Here is a 22,550-nt window from a genome sequence, read left to right on the forward strand (position 1 = left end):
TCTATTCCAAATTGGGAGACTATTCTATTAAATGGGATGAAGTCCAATCCTTCATATATGTGTTCCAGGTATAGGATTCCTTTATTTTACCAGTCCGGAAAGTTCATCATTTTATTATTTTGCAAAATATCAGGATTATTCCAGATAGGTGTGCGTCTGCATGGTACTAGTGAAGACTCTGTCATTTTTAGATAGACACACACACACACACACACACACACACACACACACATCCACACACACACACACACACACCCACACACACACACACACACACACACATACACAAATATATATTAAATCCACAGCACAATATCATAATTTATGTGTCAAATAATACAACCACAAACACTGTTGGATCTTTATTATTATTATTATTATTATTATTATTATTATTTAATTTTCTGTTATTTATTAACATACTATTTTATACATTTAGATACTTATTCCATCTTATTCACATGAAGGCATCATATTTTAGCTACTCACACACACACATCTATGGGTGCACTAAGGTTTGTCTCATGGAACGTACATGGAGCTGGCTCCAGAGAGAAAAGAATAAAGATTTTTGATCAGCTAAAGAGAGTGCAAGCAGACGTAATATTATTACAAGCGACTCATAGATCTGCCACATCCGCAGATGAACTTAAAACACCTGAGTTTCCCAGCATGTTCTCTGCCTGCTATAACTCTAGGCAAAGAGGTGTAGCTATTTTAATACACAAAAACGTCAATTTCACAGTATTGGACACAATTTCAGATCCAGAGGGTAGATTTATAATGTTAAAAATATCTATACAGAATCAAAGCTTATGTATTGTCAGCATATACAGTCCAAATATTGATGACCCTTCATTCTTTCATAATTTTTTCTCTGTACTCTCCGAACACTTGGACTGTCCACTTATACTTGGAGGTGATTTTAATTTTTGGATGAACTCTTTAACAGACAGGCTCAGTACAGCTGGGACTCAGCGCAATTGGCAATCCACTAACATAGTTAAACAGTACATGAGTGATTATGGGCTTACGGGCATCCTAACCGTAGAGAGTATACTTTTTTCTCACACGTCCATCACTCTCATTCATGTTTGGATTATTTTCTAGTCAGCAGCTCATTGTTGGCTGACATTTCAGACACTGAGATACACCCCATAGTTGTCAGCGACCATGCTCCGGTTTCTTTAACTCTGGTAAACAAGAAGACAATCCCACCAAGCAAAAACTGGAGGTTTAATACATCACTGCTTAAAGACGAAGGTTTTATAGATTTTTTTAAAAAGGAGTGGGCTTTATATTTAGAAAATAATGACCTGCCTGGAACATCAGCATCTATTCTCTGGGAGGCAGGAAAGGCAGTGATGTGAGGTAAAATCATCTCTTTCTCATCACATAAGAAAAAAACAGAAAACAAACGTATTCAGGAGTTAGAGGAAATCATTAAGTCTTTAGAGGCATCCGCAGAAGAAGAGTTACTGAGCAAATTGCCTAATGCTCCAAAACACTTGATTCAGTGGTTGAATGACCTGTGCAGCAGGTCATCAAGCTCTGCAGAAGCCTGATAATCACCTGCTGATTGAAATCAGGGTGGCTGAAACAGGGGAGAAAAAAAACATGCTGGACACCGGCCCTCCAGGACCAGGATTCGACACCCCTGTGTTATACAGAGCCAATAATATCTGAGGAGGCGGAGCTAAGGTGATTTTACTAATTGAGCATGTAAATGTGTTTGCTGCTGTTGTGTGATAACACAGCAAGTTAGGTTTAGTTGTGGCCTGGTTTATAAGAGTTCCAATCCAGTCTATTTTATATGTAAAGTACACTTAAAATCATTAAGTAAGCTGACCAAAGTGCTGCACACGACAGAACAAAACATAATATAAAACCACAGAACTAAAAAGCCCTAAAGAACAGCAGGATGAAAGCACCAACAATTTAACAAAGGCATTTCAGACATCCAGCCAGAGACAAATTAAAAGCAAAGTTCAAAATTAAGATAAGAGTATAAAATAATATCAACAGTTACAGGATTAAAAGGAACACAAAGCAACACTTTACAGAAAACATGAGTAACGTAATTATTGGCCAAGAGCCATTCTGAAAAAGTGAGTTTTGAGACTGGTTTTAAGACAAGCAAGACTCACAGAAAGTGGAAGAGTTGAAAAGTTTGGGGGCAGCAAATGCATGCTCACCGTGAGATCTATATTTCACTTTTGGAATGCACAATAACATGGTCTACCAATTGTTCAATCTGGTTGGGATATATGGGATGAGAAGTTCAGCATGGTAATGGGGAGGCAGAATATTGAGGGTTTTGTAAATGAACATGAGAACTTTAAACTGTACCTGTTGCATCACTGGGAGCCAGTGTAGTTTTTCTAAAACTGGAGTGATAGGACATTGTGTACATGTACCTGTGAGGAACCTAGCCAGCACATTTTGGACCCTCTGTAAACGAGTTAGAGAGTCTGTATTTACACCCATCAGGACAGTATTTGCATAATCCAATCCTGAGTGTAGCGGAAATCCACATTTTATATCCTCAGATTAACTTTGTTTGGATTTACACGAAGGAGAACATAACTATTTTCACAAAGTTTTTCCTCTCACATTTAGCAGAAGAAAACAGAAAGGGGAATTTGAAACTGGCCTGCAGTTCGAACATCTGGCTAACTACTACATTTTCTCCCAGGAACGTAAATCTCTCTCTCTTCTCCTGGCACTCACAGAGCACAGACGCTTCTGCTTTGCTCCTTTTTTTTTCCCAAGGCTCTTTTGTCCTGTCTGCTTCAGAGCGCTTCTCTGCACTTCTTCTGGAAATCCCTATTTTTCAGAAATGGATTTAATTAATTGGTCATTCAACGCGATTGATAAGATTTTTTCTACTATGAGAATGGAGGAGGGGGCTCCCACTCGCCCGCAAGGGACACACGCAGCGGGATATATGCTCGATTCCTGGAAGGAGTGGAAGATCATGTGTCTCTCTCAGCTGTCCATTGAGGACGTTGAAGATATGTGGATATTTGGCCTGATGATCACTGGATTTCTTCTGATTGGAGTGGGAGGATATCTGGTTTTCTGGAAATTTGGGGAGACGGGAGCAATTGGAGGGTGACCCGCACCCACGGGAAGCACCGCCCGGGTGGAGACCTCATAGACTGGGACGTTACTCGAGGGTATCGTAAGCTGGACAATGTCTTAGCTGCGTTACCGGTGTTAGTGCGCAAAATGGATCTCATCTCGGAGAGGGTCACCGGACGGTGTGGAGATGTTTAATAACCTAATATGGCTTCACTGAAGGACTGGAATGACCAGTTATAGACTGAAGGCAGAGAGGAAAATTATCTCTGCCCGACCCAAACACAGTCTTGTTATCCAAATCTGACACCAAGGCAGCCTTGAGCTGCCAACAACAACCCCCACGAAGGAAGGAATGCAGACAGATGCTGTGGAACACCCCCCCCCCCCCCCGCACCCCCGCCCCGCACCTTCAGACTGTGGACTTCTGCCTAGCGAGGTCATCAATCGCCAGGAACTCAAATGTGCTCTGCGCTCCTCCCTCCCTCCTGCGGATACAGCTGGCTGAGCGCTACACATGGCTGCTCGCCCTGGGGAAACAGGATCCCAGCCCCCCCCCCCCCCCCCCCCCCCCCCCCCCCGCCTCCCTATCGGAGTCTCATGTTGTGAAACTGTGATGTTCGTGCTTATGTGTTGAGGCGTTTTTTTTTTTGCATAGTAAAGCTACGCCCTGCCAGAAGTAACTCTGGTATGCCTTTTTTTCCCTCCCCCAATCTATCCTCATGACATTTTGATCACAAGACTTCACACTTGGGCTGGCATTTCAGGCACAGCCCTAGATTGGTTTAGGTCATACTTTTGGAACGGGTCTGCTAGGGTCATGTTGGATGGCTGCTCATCTGAGTCACAGCCTTTACGTTGGGGTGTCCCACAAGGTTCAATACTCGGCCCGTTACTGTTCAACCTTTATATACTGCCCTTAGGAGCCATTTTCAGAAGGCACGCTGTCTCATACCATCTTTACGCTGACGACTGTCAAATCTACTTTTCATTTAAGCCAACTCAATCAACGAAAGTTCTGTCTGATTGTATCTTTGAGGTCAAGCAATGGATAGCTGATAACGTCCTCCATCTTAATGACTCCAAAACTGACTTAATAGTTTTCAGTCCTTACAGCACCATGGCTACTCATCAACCTGACCTCAGCTATCTCTCACCTAATGTATCCTCTGTAATCTCCAACCTTGGAGTAAAAATGGACCAGGCTCTGAAGATGGATGCCCAGGTCAATAACACAGTTAAATCATGTTTTACCAACTAAGACGCATCTCAAAACTAAAGCACATCCTGAGTGTCCGTCTTCTGAAATCTGTGGTCCACACTTTCATCACTTCAAGGCTGGATTACTCTAACTCCTGCTTATATGGCATCAGTAAATCAGCTCTTTCCAGACTTCAGCTGGTCCATAACTTAGCAGCTAGGTTGCTGACTGGAGCTGACAGAAGACAACACATTTCTCCAATTCTGAAATCTCTCCACTGGTTGCCCGTGCAGTACAGGATAAATTTCAAAATTATGCTTCTGACTTACAAATCCTTGAACCATCAAGCTCCTCCATATATGTGTGAACTTCTCCATTTCCACAACCCGCTCTCAGGTCCGGAGATAAGCTCCTCCTAGCTGTTCTGAATGCACGTTTAAAAAGCCGTGGAGAAAGGGCTTTCTCTGTCTGTGCACCGACGCTGTGGAACGCATTACCACTGCTTGTGAGACAAGCACCAACAGCTAGCATTTTTAAATCACGCTTGAAAACTCACTACTTCGACCTAGCATATACCACATAATTATGAACCTCACTTAGATCAACATTGTTTAAAAATGGAATTCACAATATCAACTTCCGTACTATTGAGGTTCTTCTTAAAATGTTTTTCTAATTTTTAATCTCCCTGTGTCTTATTAATTTTTAGCTGTTGGTTTTGGGGATTTTGTTGTATTTCTTTTTTATCTTTTACCTGTGTTCGTCCAACATGATTGTATAACGCGGTTTAAATTCACTAACATTTTTGGTGTACAGCGCCTTGTTTGGTTGTAATGCCATGTTGAATGCGCTCTATAAATAAAATTGGATTGGATAATTCCCTTTTCATCTATTAAGATAGCGCGACTCGTGTTGCGAAGGACCACAGTCACCAATTCTTGTTATGTGTCTTGCCCATGTATGTCTGATCTCTGTACTGAAACTCAATTTAATTTCTCTGTATGTCTTGCACATGTGGTAGAATTGACAATAAAACGACTTTGACTAAATTTTACCAAGTGATTTGTTTGTTTCCCTCCTTAAGCAATCGAAAAGATGGACATTATCAGGACTTGGTCTGGTCCATGTCAACCTGCCAAGCCCTGACTCTCCCCAAGGTTTGAATGCTGGTAAAAACCTTCTCAGGGCATGTTCTGGAAGACTCCAGAATTTAGTCTTTATCAAGACCCTGATCCAAAGTTAAAAGGTGTTTAGATTTGTTCACGATTAGAAATCAAGGTGCTCTAAGTTAAAATCTTATGAGCCACAGACCTAAACTGTTTGTTTTGTGTTATCTTTCATGTTAAACTTCTGCCATTGTGTTTCACCAGTTCAAAACCATGCTAAAAGTGATACAGTCAAGCTTAAAACCTGAAGTTAATTCTTTCCCGTTTAAAGTAATACTTTGATGCTAAAGTAATACTTTTTGAGGCTTTATATGAATAACTGTGTTAAATCGTGATCATGAATTTCCCATGGCTGTAAGACTGGGTTATGTGAAAGAGCCACAGTGCCATCAAGTGGTTAAGGAGTGAAATACATATGGGTGTGACCCAGAGGGTTATAAAGCCACAGTGCAAACCTCGTGTCGGCAGAAGTGAAAAGAACAAAGGACGCCTTAAGCACATCCCTGCGGGCCGTTTTCCATCTGGCCCAGCAGAGCCCGGCGCTTTACACTAATTAGCTCTCAAAAGTTACGGTAAAACTTAGAAGCAACTCTGTTGTTTTGTTTTGACTTCCTACGTGAAAGCGGAAGTCTGCATGTTCGTTGAGGTTTCAAATTAAGAGTAAGAGCAATTTGGAACAGTTTGATGATTCAGCTCCGTTTGGAATAATTTGGGCCCGCAATCTGAATTCCACATTTTCGGTGCAGCTGAAGTGAAGAAACCTTAAAGTCCAGCCACTCCCGGGGAACGAGATTCTACTGAACTCAACAGACTCCATTGAGCAACTCGGGGCCAAAATCCTACAGTCCCAGAAGCCTCTTCATGAGTAAGGACACCAAGGCTACCTCAGCCCTTTGGCCACCCTCTGGCAATGAGAAAAAAGGTCTGTGAATCATTTTCATCTGGCTGACTTCTGTGCTAAGCCCGATCAGTGAATTCAGATTAGTCCATTTCTTTATGGCGTGTTTTTATTTCGATCCCAGATGCACGTTAGCCTTAAAGATCCCCATTCTTCTTCTGCCACAACGAGTTCCATCTCCATGTCCATCTGCTGCATCTAAAGGATCTTCTGACGTCCTTCAACTCTGCAGTCAGAGACACTTGGGTTGCCTATTTTTCCAACCTGGTGTCCCAGAGCAAAGGGAACCCCAAGGTGCTGTTTAACACCATCAGCAGTATCGTCTCTCCTGCCTCTACTACAGCCTCCATCCACTCTGTTGCAGACTGAAAACTTTTGTCTTTCTTTGTGGAAAAAGTCAATAAGATCAGATCTAGCATCTCTCCTTCAGCCTTATTTCTGCCTCTCCCGACTCCAACCCGACCCATCATCCTAGATAGCTTTGCTCCTGTTTCTTTGCCTGAGCTATGCAGTGGACTGTTCTGTTCTGGTCCTGCTGGACCTGACTGCAGCCTTTGACTCTGTTGACCATCTCCTGCTACTGGAGAGGCTCAGAGACAGGGTAGGCCTATCAGGAACTGCTCTGGAGTGGTTCTCCTCTTATCTTTCTGAGCGCTCCTTTTCTGTGGCCGTCTCCAAGTTTAGGTCCTCCACCACCTCCCTCACCCATGGTGTCCCACAAGGTTCTGTGCTGGGGCCTCTGCTCTTCCTCCTCTATCTGCTTCCTCTTCAGCACATCCTGAGCTCTTTCAAAGGAACTTCATACCATCTTTATGCAGATGGCATCCAACTGTACATTTCCCTTAAGCCCCATGAGATGTCTAAGCTGCAGCTGTTACACACCTGCTTAGACTCTATCAAAACCTGGATGGCCGGGAGCTTTCTACAGCTGAATTAAGATAAGACTGAGATCCTCATCTGTGCCCCAGACAAGCTGGTTCCCAAAGTCAGAGACTCTCTTGGTCAGCTTGCTTCTCACACCAAACCTTCCGTCAGGAATCTTGGCGTGACCTTTGACCTAGCTCTCACCCTGGATTCTCATGTCAGTTCTCTTGTTCGCTCTTCATTCTTCCATCTCAGGAACGTTGCTAAGCTGAGTCCCATTCTGTCCCGCTCTGAACTTGAGACAGTTCTCCACACCTTCATTTCCTCACGCTTAGACTACTGTAACTCTCTTTTCACGTGTCTGAGCAGAACCTCCCTGAACCGTCTACAGGTGGTTCAGAACGCCTGTGCTCGGCTTCTGACCAAGTCTTCCAAACACACCCACATCACCCCGCTTCTCCCCCAGCTTCACTGGCTGCCAGTGAACTTCAGGGTCTACAATCTACAATAAGATAATTATTCAAGTTAACATCCACTTAACATAACTGTTTTAAAACATTCTCTCACCATCTTTGTATCTGAAGGAACTGTCAAATTTTGATGTGCCAAATTTTCAAACAATGAGATTTTTATAAAACAGGAATTACTTCTCGATTAATTCAGTTTCTCACCGACTCTTGAACCGGCCATTTCGGGAACAGGCATTTTGAAACCATCCTATCTTTTGACCTCAGGTCAAAGCCTCTCTGCAACACTGTGGCTGATATCAGACAAAACAGCTCTTCTAAGAGCCAACAACAGCCTTAGATGCAAACAAGCATTCCAGTTTCCTGTCGTCCCCTGGAGAGATCTCAGAGTTGACGAGTCCTATCGGAACTATTCCACGGGTTCCTGATACTGAGAGGTCCACTCCACCGGCAGTGTCCATTACAACATCTTGACCCCCTGGATCGCACGAGAATCTCCACATAAGGGTGCGTAGACTCGGCACAGATTGCGTAGGATGGTTTTTATAAACAAATCTGTGGTTTACCAAACACATAGCCAAATTTATTTTACAGCCCAGACTTCACAAATTCTCTCAGATACTTAGAAGGTTTTGCTACAACATCTAGCTTCCACTACATTTCATCCATCACATTAACTCACTTCGTGTCCATTACATTACACATCATTATTAATAGCTTGTCATGTATAATCATTAGTTCAGGGAAAAATAATTAAATTCATTTATATTAACGATATACTTGACTCTGTCTGAATTGATACGAAGTGTGTTTATGGTCCCTGAACAAGTAAAGAAAACTAGAATCTTCCTATTAAACATTCAAAGATCAATCAGGTTGATATTTCATATTCATCACCTCTTGTTGGTCCTCTCAATAAATATGTAGAACTCCTTAACACTACACAGCAATTTGAACAAAGTGGCAGATGCATTACATATGGAAGTCAAGGTGTGCCACATAATCTTAAAACTATTGTTTCCCTTCCTGTCCAGGGAAGGACATCCCTGAAGCTGTACAAACCAGACAAAAATGGCCCAAAAACATTTCTCTGGAGTGAGGCCAATATAAATAAATAAAAAAGAAAAACTACGAAATAAAAATTCTAAAGGAGCTTTATATGTGTACATATAAATTTGAAATTCCCCTTCCAGTGCTACTTGGACACGTCAGCGAAGAACCCGGGGTCATAGGGTGTTTTGGGTCTTTAATCTTCATACACCCTCACCTGGGTGACCCAGCTGGGGTGGATCAGTCCCCAGCTTGTGTCCAAGTGGCCTATTGCTTCATGGATCCCCCCTGCGGATCCACAGCCACTGTGAGGCCCTCTCTGCGGGCTCAAGGATGGTTTTGGTGGCTTTCGTCAGGTGCAGTCCTCTTACTCTAAGGAGTTTGAGGATTCACAGCAGTGAGTGGCCATCAAAGCCTTGGCACCCAACCTTGACAGGCTCACAGCAAACTTTCCAGCCATTGTTCCGGCACTCCGAGCTCAGCTCTGCATACTTGGCCCTCTTTCGCTTTGGGCCTCTTCGATACGGTCTTCCCAAGGGACTGTCAGTTCATGGATGACCATTTGCTTGTTGGACTCAGATGTTATGACCATATCTGGGTGGAGACACGTAGCTGTGATATTTTCTGGGGAACTTGAGCTGTCTACCTACATCAACTTGAAACTGCCAATCGCGAGCGGTAGAGAGAAGCCCCCCTTGGGAACTGGGCCGGTGGTATTGTGCCTTCTGCCCTGCTTTAACAAAGGTGATAGCTTGTTGGGGAGCTGCCTGGGTCTTGCTGTGCTGGATTGCTGTGCAGATTGAGTCCGCCAAAGCTTTAAGCACCTGGTCATGGCGCCAGCGGTAGCGTCCCTCCCCTAGCGCTTTTGAGCAACTGCTTAAGATGTGCTCCAGAATGCCTCTCTTCTGGCAAAGCTTACACCCGCGAGTGTCTGCCAGTCCCCAGGTGTGTAGGTTGGCTGGACTTGAGAGGACATCATAGATGGACTGGACAAGGAATTTGATCAGAACATGCTATGCTTTCCAAAGCTCTGTCCAGGAGATTCTGTGGGCCTCAGCTTGTTCCCATCTGGTCCATGCTCCTTGTTTGGACATGCTGGCCATTTTGGTGTAGCGTTCTTCTTCCACCTCAGCTCGTATCTCATCCTGAATTAGTCTGCGCCTCTCATTTCCACGAGCCAGATTGTAGCATGGTGTAAGAAAACAACCAAGACATGCTCGTCCCATTGCCACTGATCCCACCAGTGTTTTGTACCTTAGCCGCGCTTCAGCTTTACTGATCGCCTCTTGCCCCCGCCACTTTCTCTTGGCCTTCACAAGGATTCCTGCTGCTGCAACTTTTGTGTCTCTGGAGTCCCTGTACATAAGCACCTCTCTCGAGCGGGTAACCTTGAACTCCTCTATTAACCCGCTCAAGGGAAGATGCAGCTTGGTGGAATGGCCGTACTGGGCAATACTGCTCAGGGACCGGGGGAGCCCAAGCCATCTCCTGAGGAACTGGCTGATGGACTTCTCTGGAGCCTCGACAGTTGAGATTGGTATCTCATAGACTAACAAGGGCCAGGGGATTCTTGGCAAGACTCCATGCTGGTAGATCCAGGCTTTAAATTTCCCAGGAAGGCCAGATCCATCAATGATGGAAAGCCAGGTCATCAGGTTTTGCTTAGCTTGTTTTATTGCAGCTGTCCTTCAAGGAGCTGTTAAAGACTTTACCCAGGCTCTTGACCAGTCTTTCAGTCACTGAGGGAATCACAGTTTCTCCCAGGACAAAGCTATGTTCGGAAACTTTACCTTATTCAGGACCAGGGACCTGGACTTCGCAGGCTTGAAGCTCATCCTTGCCCCGGAGATGAGCCCATCAAGTCCCTGGAGGAACCACCTGCACCCTGGGACAGATGTGGTCATTACTGTTAAGTCATCCATGAAGACTCTTATGGGGGGCTGACGGGTCCCAGACCTTGACTTGGGTCTTTTACACTCTACCTCGGCTGACTTGACAATCATGTTTACGGCTAGCTTTACCTTCAAATCTCCGTCTCTCTAACACTGTAGAGGTCTTTAAAAATCATCTAAAAACTCACCTTTTCATCCAGGCGTTCCCTCCCCAAATGTTTCAAAAAGATGGCTTTGTTCGGGTTCACACCTTCACTTTGTTTATACTCATGATTTTATTTTCTGCGTTTACCACTGCTATTGTTTTTCTGATGTTTTTATTGGTTAGAGGTATTTGCCCTGATCTGTATCATGTTGTACAGCGCTTTGTGATTTATATCTGTGAAAGGCGCTATATAAATAAACTTTTACTTACTTACTTACTTACTAGTGAGAAGAGAGATACAGATATTGTGCAGTCAGTTATTATCCCCTTTTCTAGTTGTTGCCAGGAAGATGTTACTTGCCCTGAAGAGACTCATGCACTGAAGGTATTGTAGAAGTCCATAATGAGATTGCGGATCTTGACTGGAACATGATGTCTTACCAGTGCGGTTTCAACCAGCTTGTGTGGATCCATTAGCATTGGCCAGATCCAGCCAGATAACTGCCAGATCTCCTTTGCCCTCCGTGGCCTCTCGGATCAGCTGTGTCACCACCCCTGTGTGCTCCAGACATCCAGGTACTCCTGGAACTCCTCCCTTTTGGTCTGAGGTGTCAATGTAGTTGTTTTTCAGGAGGAAGTTTGTCAAATGCTGAGACACGGTCTTGAAGAAGATCTTGCTTTCAACACTTAGCAGCGAGATAATACGAAACTGTTCAATGTTTCAAGACCCCCTTCCTTCGGGATCCAAACTCCCTCAGCATACCTCTATTGTGCGGCAACTTTCCCTCCCCGCCAGATCACCTTCATGAACTTCCAGAGTCGTCTCAGGAGCTTCGGACACTGCTTATAGACCTTGTAAGAGACCCTACTGGGGCCAAGAGCAGAGCTAGGTTTTGCTGCTCTAACAGCTTCTTCCACCTCCTTAAGTGTTGGTTCTGCGCTGTTGAATTGTGTCTCTGGTTTGGGAGGTGCTACAAACTCCCTACACGGTCCTAGGTTGAGGTCACTCATGGTGTCACAGAATTGGCGTGGGGATGGTTGTCGATTTCCTCTACCGGGCACGCGAGGTGGCCACTTTGCTTCTGTCCCGGTAGTTTCTTGGTGAAACAGAAGAGATTGCAAATGAAGGCACTGTGCTTCTGAGCCCTCTCTTTGCCCTTCCTTCGGTGCTGCTCCACTCTCCTCAGTGAAATGAGTCTCCTCCTTATGATGTTTGTGAGTTCTGACAGGGAAGTCCTGTCTTCTTAAGCCGGGCGTACACTGTGTGACTTTTTCACTTTTTTGAGCCGATTTTCCACTCATGCGAGAATCCACGAGATCAGGGCGAGTTTTGCGCCGAGCGTCGTGTAGGTGTACAGGGGGTTACGAGAGGCGATTAGCACCACGTGACCAGCTACCGATCAGCAGTCGTGAGCTCGCACAAACTTCTGGCGTGTTTAATATTTTGCTCATCCCTCGTGAGGGTATCGCACTGTTGAAGTGGCGCTGCGAGCAGCTGCGACCCAAAAAGTATCAGAACCGCTCACTGCGCATGCGCAATCCTGCATCAACACCGCTCGCCCGCTATTTCCCTAATAACACACGTTGTTCGTTTTTGTTTCTACACGTTTTTTTACTCACAAAGATTGTCAAGAAAGCATGTTTGTCGTGTTCATGTCAAATTAAACTGTGGTAAATGGCCTGTATTTGATATAGCGCCTTCTAGAGTCCTGGAACCCCCCAAGGCGCTTTACAACACAATCAGTCATTCACCCATTCACAAACACACATTCACACACTGGTGGGGATGAGCTACAGTGTAGCCACAGCTGCCCTGGGGCGCACTGAGGCGAGGCTGCCGAGCACTGGCGCCACCGGTCCCTCCGACCATCACCAGCAGGCAATGTGGGTTAACTGTCTTGCCCAAGGACACAACGACAGCGGCAGACTGAGCGGGGCTCAAACCTGCAACCTTCCGATTGCAGGGCGAGCACTTAACTCCTGTGCCACCGTCACCCTGATCACAAAACGCAGATTTACTTTCTTTATTTTGTTTTCCTCATCCAACCCCCATAAATCCCTGTGTGTCCTCCTGCAGCACTCCCGAAGGACAACAGGCAAAACAAGACCAAAAAGTCTGACGTGTTGAGTAAAAACTGCTATTTTTAGCATATTTTTAGGGCCGATGTGTTGCTACCAGACGTACAGTGTGAGCAGTCAGGTCGCATCCGATAACTGGTTCGTACAGTGTGAGCGCATGACTCGTGAGATCTGTCCTGCGAGGAAGTCGTACAGTTTGAGCTGAAGCTGAACGCTGCGAGTGAAAAAGTCGCACAGTGTACGCTCAGCTTTAGCCATCTTGAATTGACGTCTCAAAGATTTTAGTTCTTGCCTGAGCTGGCTGACCTTGGCTTCTCGCCGGTTGGACGCTGGGGTTCTGTCTCTTTGTCTTTCACGACACCAAACCGCTCTGTTCCCATGTTCATTATGATGGTGCACATTGTCCGAAGCTTCTAGTCGACGCTGCCCTTTGCGATGGATTGAAGGCACTTGTCTACGTCTTCATCTAGCTTGAGCCACTCCTTGCTGTTTGCAGTAGGCCACTTTACCCTAAGGTGTTCCGATTTCCTGCTTTGTGGGGGGATTTGTGATGCTTGGAGGTTCTGGGTACTGTGGGGAGATTCTGGACCTGGCTCCTCCTCCGTCTCACCAGGTTCAGCCGCTGGCATTACAGTAACTGCTGCCCCAGCTGCCGTCCCTGTGCGTAGCTTCACTTTGTCCCTCCTGATGCAGGCCATCCTTGCCTGGTGGATTTTCAGGCCTTTCAGGTTTGTGCAGACCTTGCCGCAGATACAAACTGCATTCATATTCCATTGTTCATTTCCTTGTGTCGTTACCAGTAATTCAGTCCGATTGGGATGCTCATCCCGCCTCCCCCCCCACCCCACCCCACCCCACCCCCCGGGCATCCCTGGGGATATACGTCTTTGGGGTTCTTCATAGCTTATTGTGGGTGCTCCCTCTGAGGAGCTGCAGGTCCGGGGGCTAGCCCTCCCTGCCCCGGCTGCCATCTTTCCGAGCTGTCTGCGGTCTCTCCAGCTGTCACCACTCTATTGATGGGTGTCATCCAGATTTTCCTGGAAGTCACTGGCTAAGCCAGATTGGTTAGAATTTGAATACACCTTCCAGTGCTACTTGGACACGTCATCAGTGGAGAATAAATTTGAAATTTTAAAAATAATGAAAAATTCAAAATAAAATGTAAAAATAAAAAGGAATATCTGTAAAAATGATACATTCCAATACAGCAGACTGATGATGTCATAATATGCAAATTTGAATCAGACACCTGAATCAGAATGTGAAAACAACATGACTCAGTGGATTTAAATTACACAAGGATTATTGTTTTTAAAAACATCTTCTCTAATTAACACATACTTGTAACAAGGATTTACCATCAGTAAAATGAGCCTCACAAACGGTCTGTTGCTGCAGAAATCCATAATTTCTTCGTAGTGTCCAGGTTGCGTCCTGTCACATCGTTCCAATAAACTTTTTATCAAGCCTCAGAAAGAAAGAAAGAAAGAAAGGAAGAAAGAAAGAAAGAAAGAAAGAAAACTGTCTTTTCTATAGCGCCTCTCAAGATAAAAATCACTAGGCGCTTCACAAAGACAAAACATTTAAGATATAAAAAAGATTTTAAAAGATTATTAAAAAAATCGAGAGGAGCCAGTTGAGGTGGCTCGGGCATCTGGTCAGGATGCCTCCTGGACGCCTCCCTGCTGAGGTTTTACAGGCACGTCCAACCGGCAGGAGACCTAAAAGTAGACCCAGGACACGTTGGAGGGACTATGTCACTCACCTGTCCAGGGAACACCTTGGGATTCCCCCGGAGGAGCTGGCCCAAGTGGCTCAGGAGAGGGAAGTCTGGGCCTCTCGACTCAGGCTACAGCCCCCGAGACCCGACTCCGGATAAGCGGATGAAAATGGATGGATGGATAAAAAAAAGTTTAAAATAAACAAGACAATTGCGATTAAAGAGGGAAATCAGTGGATCCTGGGGAAGGTGAAATAGGTGGGGAGAGCAGAATAAGGATAAGTTGGTGATGAGGATCACACAAAAGCCTGAACGGTGAGTCTTCAGCTGCTTTTTAAAGGAGACCACTGAGTCCACTGGTCTCAGGCTCAGGGGGAGAGAGTTCCAGAGTCTGGGGGCCACAGTAGAGCCCTGCACAGGCCTAAAATCTGAGCCCCAGCCCGACCCGGCCCGAAAAGGTTTTCAGGATTCTCTGGCCCGGCCCGAGCCTGACTTTTTTTTTAACCAACTAAATGAAAACAAAGTGCGTCAATCCTGACCAATGTGTTAAAAGACGAGCAGGATCCGATCAATTTGTTTTTCCCTCGTTTACCGTCACCGAGATAACGGCGCACTGGCTCCGGTGTTAATCAAGTTAACTTTGATCTCTTTCCAACAATTTTCACAAGAAAACAGAACAGTTAAAAGCAGGGCTTGTGTTGACCGGACAGTTCCCGTATTTGACCGTTTATTTTGACGGAGAAAGAATAGAAAGAATTATCCCGACGCATGCAGATGAACTGACATTTTATTCGTTACACACATCGCAGATGTAGCTAAATCACCCAAGAAAAGATTCCCATCTGAACATCTGAGCTGCTCAGCGCATATGTGCACAGCGAGCTGAAGTTGTGGAGATTGGCTTGGAGCGCATCGCAGAACCAGAGCGCATGCGGGAAGGTTCCTCCCACTGAAACGAGTGTTTTCCAAACCCGGTCTCTCAGAGAGACTTGTCACTTAGAAAATGTTCCCTGATTATGAAACTTTGGCTGAATAGTGCTTGTTCCTGTCTCCAATGTGGCGACACATCCAGGAGGAGAATCCCAGAATCTCACATCCTCTTCAGCCCAGGAAGAGCCTATGATTACGCACAAGCGTGACCCGTCAACCCGGTCTCACAGTAAGACCGGGTTGGACCTGTTCAGGTTTACACAGACAATCTTTACATAGAATTGACTCACAGATGTAAAATTAATGCAGTAAAATATAAAGCATTTTATTTAAATATCCATTCATGATTTTACAAGCACAGAGAGCCGCATCAGATGGATGGAAGAGCCGCGGGTTGCCAACCCCTGGTATAGCCTATAAAATGACATTTTCTCCAGGACCAGAGAGGACGCAAACTCAATACATCTCTTTTATTGTGAGGTAATAATTTCTCTGAGTTTTGCGGTTGCGGGCGGGAGTAGACATGCACGTTGCAGTTGCAGGCGATAATGGTCAGAAATTCAGCGGGAGCGGGCAGGAGCGGGATGAAGAAAACAGTCCCGCGCAGGGCTCTACTGCTGCGTTTGTGTTTCAGATTTTTTAATGAATTCGATTAAAAATAAAGGCGCCCGGCCCGTGTCCGAGGTGATTACACAGTTGTTGGCCCGAAGCCCGGCCTGAGGGCCGTCGGGCCGGGCCGACCCGAGGGCCTAGGGCTTCAGTGCAGGGCTCTAGACCACAGCAGCAAATGATCTGTCACCTTTGACCTTTAGCCTGGTGCTGCACAACCAGTAGGCTTTGATCACTGGACCTCAGGGACCTGCTGGGGGTGTAGGGACTAAGAAGATCACCAATGTAAGATGGTGCTTGTCCATGTAAGGCCCTATAGACCAGAACCAGGATCTTGAAATGAACCCTGAAGTTGACTGGCAGCCAGTGAAGCTGGAGGAGAAGCGGGGTGATGTGGGTGTGTTTGGAGGACTTGGTCAGAAGCCGAGCACAGGCGTTCTGAACCACCTGTAGACGGTTCAGGGAGGTTCTGCTCAGACACGTGAAAAGAGAGTTACAGTAGTCTAAGCATGAGGAGATGAAGGTGTGGAGAACTGTCTCAAGTTCAGAGCGGGACAGAATGGGACTCGGCTTAGCTGTTACACCCCCTCCTGTCTAGGAGATCCAGGAGCAGGGAATGCAGAATATTAAGGTAAAATAAAATACAGTACATATCGAAACTCATTTAACCCTTTCAAGCTGTTTTAATTTCCCAAAAGGGAAGCCTTTAAACTGAACAGTGGTGGTTATTTACCTGTGGAAAACTAAAAGCACCTCTCTATTATGGCTTTTCTTATCCGCTCTCAGAGAGTACAGACGCTTTTGCTTCAGCTCCCTTATCTGCTTCTCCCAAGGCTCTCTGTGCTGTCTGCCTACAGAGCACTCTCTGCATTTCTCCTGAAAATCACTACTTCTTTTTGGAAAATGGACTTAATTAACTGGTCATTCAACGTGATTGATAAGATTTTTTCTACGATGAGAACGGAGAAGGGGGCTCCCACCTGTCCTCAATGGACATACGCAGCGGGATATGCACTCGATTTTTGGGAGGTCTGGCGAATCGTGTGCCTCTCTCAGTTGTCCATCGAGGACGTGGAAGATTTGTGGATATTCGGCCTGATGATCACTGGATTTCTTCTGATTGGAGTGGGAGGATATCTGGTTTTCTGGAAATTTGGGAAGACGGGAGCGATTGGAGTGCGACCCGTACCCACGGAATGTGCCGCCCGTGCGTTGACCTCACTGACTGGGACGTTACTCGAGGTGAACCGTAAGCTGGACAATGTCCTCTCGGCGTTGCCTGTGTTGGTGTGCAAGATGGATGTCATCTCGGAGAGGGTCGCCGGACGGTGTGGGGATGTTTAGAACGTATAATTGGCTTCACTGGTGGACATGAATGATCACTTAATAGACTCCAAGGCAGAGAGGAAAATTATCTCTGTCTGCCCTAAACAAAGTCTTGTTGTCCTAATCTGACGCCAAGGCAGCCTCCAAAGCTGCCATCAATATCAACCCCCACGATAGGAGGAATGCAGACAGATGCTGTGACCCGACCTTCCCCCCTGCCTTCAGATTATGACTTCTGCTTCGAGGTCATCAACCTGCAGGAAAGTCAATGTGCTCTCTGGCCCTCCTCTCTCCCTCCCACCTGTTTGACTGCAGCTGGCTGAGCGCCGTACACTGGCAGCTCCCGTTGGAGGATTCAGGATCCCCCCCACCCCCACCCCCACCCCCCGCCTCCCTATCGGAGTCTGATGTTTTGTAACTGTGATGTTCGTGCTTCTATGTTGAGGAGTTTTTTGTATAGTAGAGCTACTCCCTGCTGGGAATAACTCTGGTATGCTTTTTTTTTACCTTACCCCAATTATCCTCATGTAATCCCCTTTTCATCTAACGCAATGAGCGCCGTTCTGGCCGCTCTCGTGGACTGCCTGTACCTGTTTTGTCTACATGTGTGTGTGTTTAACCTTGGTCAGGTTGTGTTTGCGGAGTCAAGTTCCTATGCTCTGGGTCGCTGGAGCGCTGGCAATAAAGCTTATTTTGATTCTGATCCTGATTCTATTAACAGCAGGAGGGAAACCGATAAACTGTTGAAGGATGACAAAACAAACCAAAAACTACTGGGGCAAAACTCTAGCCATAACTACACAACCAACCATAAATAAGCTATATGTCAAGTAGCCTTAGACCATACAAGCTTAAAAGGGACTAAATACACCAACTGATCCCAAACCAGCACCTCACGGTAGATTACAAGAACGAAGTAGTGCCTGGGAGAACATCAGATTAGCTCTGAGTCCCCCTTTTGTGAGAACTCTTCCTTGAATAAGGCTCTGGGTCTGATTGGTGATGTGCTGCAGCTGGTGCAGCAGGCAAGGAGCTGCTCCTCTCAGTTGTGGAAGGGACTGACTGGAGTTGAGAGGGAGCCAATCAGCAAACCAGAGCCAAAAATCCATGGGGCTGAAAGAGATGACTGGAGGTCAAATGCAGGAAGAGAGCCAGGGGACATGACATTAGCAATGTTCCTGAGATGGAAGAAGGAAGAGCGATCAAGAGAACTGACATGAGAATCCAGGGTGAGAGCTGGGTCAAAGGTCACACCAAGATTCCTGACGGAAGGTTTGGTGTGAGAAGCAAGCTGACCAAGAGAGTCTCTGACTTTGGGAACCAGCTTGTCTGGGGCACAGATGAGGATGAACAATCGAACAATCAACCACACAGCAAGAATGATCCATCTGCTTCACTAAATCCCCCCGCAATCATGCAAAACTATCAAATTATAGGCCAAAATACGCTATTTCTTGCCACCCCCTCCCGTGATGCAATGCGGGAAACATAGACATTGACATCACAAAAGATGCCTTGTCCGTGTTACATGTCCCACCCTTCAAGGACTTGAGGTCACGAGTAGAAGACCTTAAAGTGGTTGTCAAGGCCTGGGTGGAGACATATTTCATCCACACTTCCTGTTAGGAAAATGCTTCTGAAAGAGGCGTCTCCTGGTGGACCGAGAGAGCGGCCCTGAGGCAGTGATAGACCGCAGCCCTCTCTCGCGTGTGCTGTTGGAGTTTCTCAATCTAAAAACCAGTTGTTAACGAGTGCGTGCGCACTTGCGCATGCACGCACTCACACGAGACTTACCGCTCAGGAAAAGATCAGACACAGATTCTGCAGCATTCCGGAGGATTTCCTGATAACCACCATTAGATGAAAAGGGGTGGAGGGCGTTTGTTTCAGAATGCGAGCGGCTCAGAGCGCCAACATGTCACATCGTCAGGTGAGTGGCTGAGCCAGGTGGAGGAGCAGCTGCCTCACCTGGAGACCAGTGCGGTGCAGCCACGTAGTCGTTAGCTGACAGCGTCACGTTTTTCCGCTTAGCCGTCAGCCACAGCTGGTTCTACAAGAATGTGGAGCAGAGTTTTGACCTGAAGATGGAGATATGATTATGGTTTTGGGCTGAAATATTACATTTAAAGAAAGTTGCACTAAACTGCCACACTAATGATTACACATGTGTAGAGCACCATTAGACACTCACCTATATCAGCAAAAACAATTTAGGCTCTAGCGTAATGGTTGTTGGCTCTTTTGTGAAAGATGAAACATTCTACATAATAATCTGGAATATTAATTTTAACAAATTAATAACCAAACGTTATAGAGATAAGAAGACTCAAAGGTTGTTTTCATCGATAAACTGACGATTATATCCGTTTGTCTGTGTTTCAGTTCAATGAAAAGGCAAGTTTGAAATTTACGACATTTATTTCTTCAATTTAAACTAACGATTTGAAATGACAATCATAGGAAAAACAATCAACATTGGCAACCTTGTTGGACAATCTTTAACAGCTGATATTTTAAGCTTGCTCAAATAGACCTTGTGTTGGATGTGCTAAGATTGAGGATGATGTAATTATGAATGCGTGCATGCAGGTGTCTGAGATTGCTTCAGGGAGAGAGAAGGTGAATCTGAGTGAAAAATGATGTTTTGTAATTAAACTTTAGTTCTTATTAGAAAAACAGCATCAGAACGCTATCTATTGTGTTTTGCCTCACCGTACTTAGGACCCCCTTTTAGATCCGGACCTCGGAGGATGTTTCTCCAGATGACACCTTGGCTGGCAGAGAAGACAAAGGTGTGCGACGGTCCAGTCCAGGGTTGACCTCGGTACACATTGCTGAAGCGTTTAGGCAGATGCGCTTTCTCAAGTTTAAATTAACCCAGAAATCAAAAGACTCTGGGACGAGTCTGCGTTAGCTGGTTGCATATCAGCTATTCTGTCTGGCTTGACAGAAATAGCGTGGAGGGAGAAAAGGAGCCGGTGTTCGTTCCGCACTTCCGCTCTCTTCCGTTCTCACTCCTTATCGAAACCACTTCTCTTCCCAAAGCAAACTTGTTGTGCGTCAGAGCAAATGCGTTTTGAAGTTACTGTGGATCCGGACCTGTATGAGCGGGTGTGAAGGTCATCGCTAAACATCTTCAAAAACATTATTTAATGAAGTATACTGATTCATTATAGTTCATTATGATTACCCAAAGCATAATAATCATTCATTTGATTAAAATACATTTATAATGAGCAAAGTGATCAAATGATTATTTGACATTAATAAAATAAAGGAAGCTTAAGACTCTGTTTTATTATGACTAGACTGTGTGAAGTCCTTCTTCTGGAGATGCAGGTGTTCGGCTGTTGTGGATTCCTTCAGACTTGCTGGCGGCTCAGGTCTTAATCTGTGGGTGAACCCAGCTTTGACCCAGCTTTGACCCAGCCGGGCAAATACGACCTTTAGCACAGAAACCCATACTTCCTCACGTTACTAGGCGTTACTTGCTCTTTAATGTCCTTGAACCAGCTGTAGAAAGGTCGCAGACCCATGCTGCAGATGAAATAAAGAGGCTTCCAAATCCCCTCATAATAGATATTAAAGAGGCCATGGACATAGAAGCTGGTGGTAAATCCAAGGTAACAAAGCTGCAGATGGAGGAGTTAGGTAATCCAAACACCCCACACAGCAGAGATGTCAGCATACATCCCAATCAGCAATTGTAATCCAAACACAGCTACATCCACAGGCAGGAACCCAGGAGGAGAAGCAAGCCGGACCCGCTGCGAATGCAGGAACCCCAGAGATTAATCCAGAGCAGGGGTCACCAACTCCGGTCCTCGAGGGCTACCATCCTGCACGTGTCAGCTGTTTCTTTGCTCCTACACACCTGATTGAAATGAACGAGTAATTAACAGGCCTGTGCATAGTTGAGGAGAGGATGAAACTACTCCATGTGCGTGGAGCAGACTCGCTAACGCTCAGTAGCAACAACAGCAGACTCCAGGTGCAGCGGTTCTGCTCCCCACCACTGCAGCTGCCGAGATCCACAAGAAACGGGATGGTGGGGATGTTACTTCCGCTTCTGGAGTTTAGTCATTCACAATCATCACATTTTTTTCTGAACTCCACTTGATCGTGACACGTGTGCATGCTACCCGTTAGTTTAGCATTAGCCAATCTACTCAGTTTAACTCAATCCCAAACGTTGGACCATTTCTGCCTTTCACAAAGGTTTCTGTCTTTGCTGGTGCCCCTATTTTCCTCCACAGCACCCAGATTACAACCTGGTGCACCAGTAAAATGTGTTCAGACTGTGGTGCACACATTTAATGAAGCTTTGAATCAGTAAAAAATGAATCGAGGAATTTAATGAACCAAATCATTCGATGATTTGGTTCAGCCCTACACACAAGCATCCACTCCTTTGTAGAACCAAAACCATATTATTGCTTTAACAGCTTTAGACTGGTTGGGATGTAATGAGACAGCACTCATGAAGATAAGTGAATGGGAAGCTCTGACGAGTTTCAGACCAGAAAAGAGATTTTAAAACCAGAAATTATTAATAAAGTGTTGATTTTGGTTTACCTCCTGGCTCCTAGTTATATTTTCTGGCTTATAACAATTGTCTTCTAACTTTACAAGGCCTTTAGATAAAGAGACTTGTGTCCTCAGAGGGGTCAGGATTCTGGAGATACGGGATAATGGATAAGTTAAGAGTTCTTCATAATCGACCTCGGGGTGTCAGGTTGTCACGACCTGTATGTTAAACAAGGTTAACGTTCAGCCGTTCGATGCATTACAGGCCTTCAACCACGCTACACTTCTCCATTCCCTTCTTTCTACTGAAGCCCACAGGAGTGTGTGAACTCTGTATCTGAAAGGACATGCGGAGTCTAAGCCACGCCCTTCTACTTCTGGACTTAGGGTCCCCGGAACAAAGACAAAAAGGATTAAAGTGAATGGAGCCATGAAAGCTATTCACTGGTCCACTTTGCCTTAGCTCCCCAATCACACAAATGCTGTACATCCTTTTCTTTGAAAAGTAATGATATGTGTTTGGACTATGTCTGTCATGGACTTAGAAATTTGTACAACTTTATAATTAAATGACTACAAATCAGATGTCACATAT

The 22,550-nt window shown here is 45.5% G+C and overlaps 1 protein-coding gene across 4 annotated transcripts in view; it reads left to right on the forward strand.

Annotated features, from left to right (window-relative positions):
- The window catches only part of loxl2b (lysyl oxidase-like 2b), a 159,384-nt gene that overhangs the window by 26,851 nt on the left and 109,983 nt on the right, over window positions 1–22,550 (forward strand). The window lies entirely within an intron of this gene.

This window comes from Nothobranchius furzeri, chromosome 17 (assembly GCF_043380555.1).
Source record: "Nothobranchius furzeri strain GRZ-AD chromosome 17, NfurGRZ-RIMD1, whole genome shotgun sequence".
NCBI lineage: Eukaryota > Metazoa > Chordata > Actinopteri > Cyprinodontiformes > Nothobranchiidae > Nothobranchius > Nothobranchius furzeri.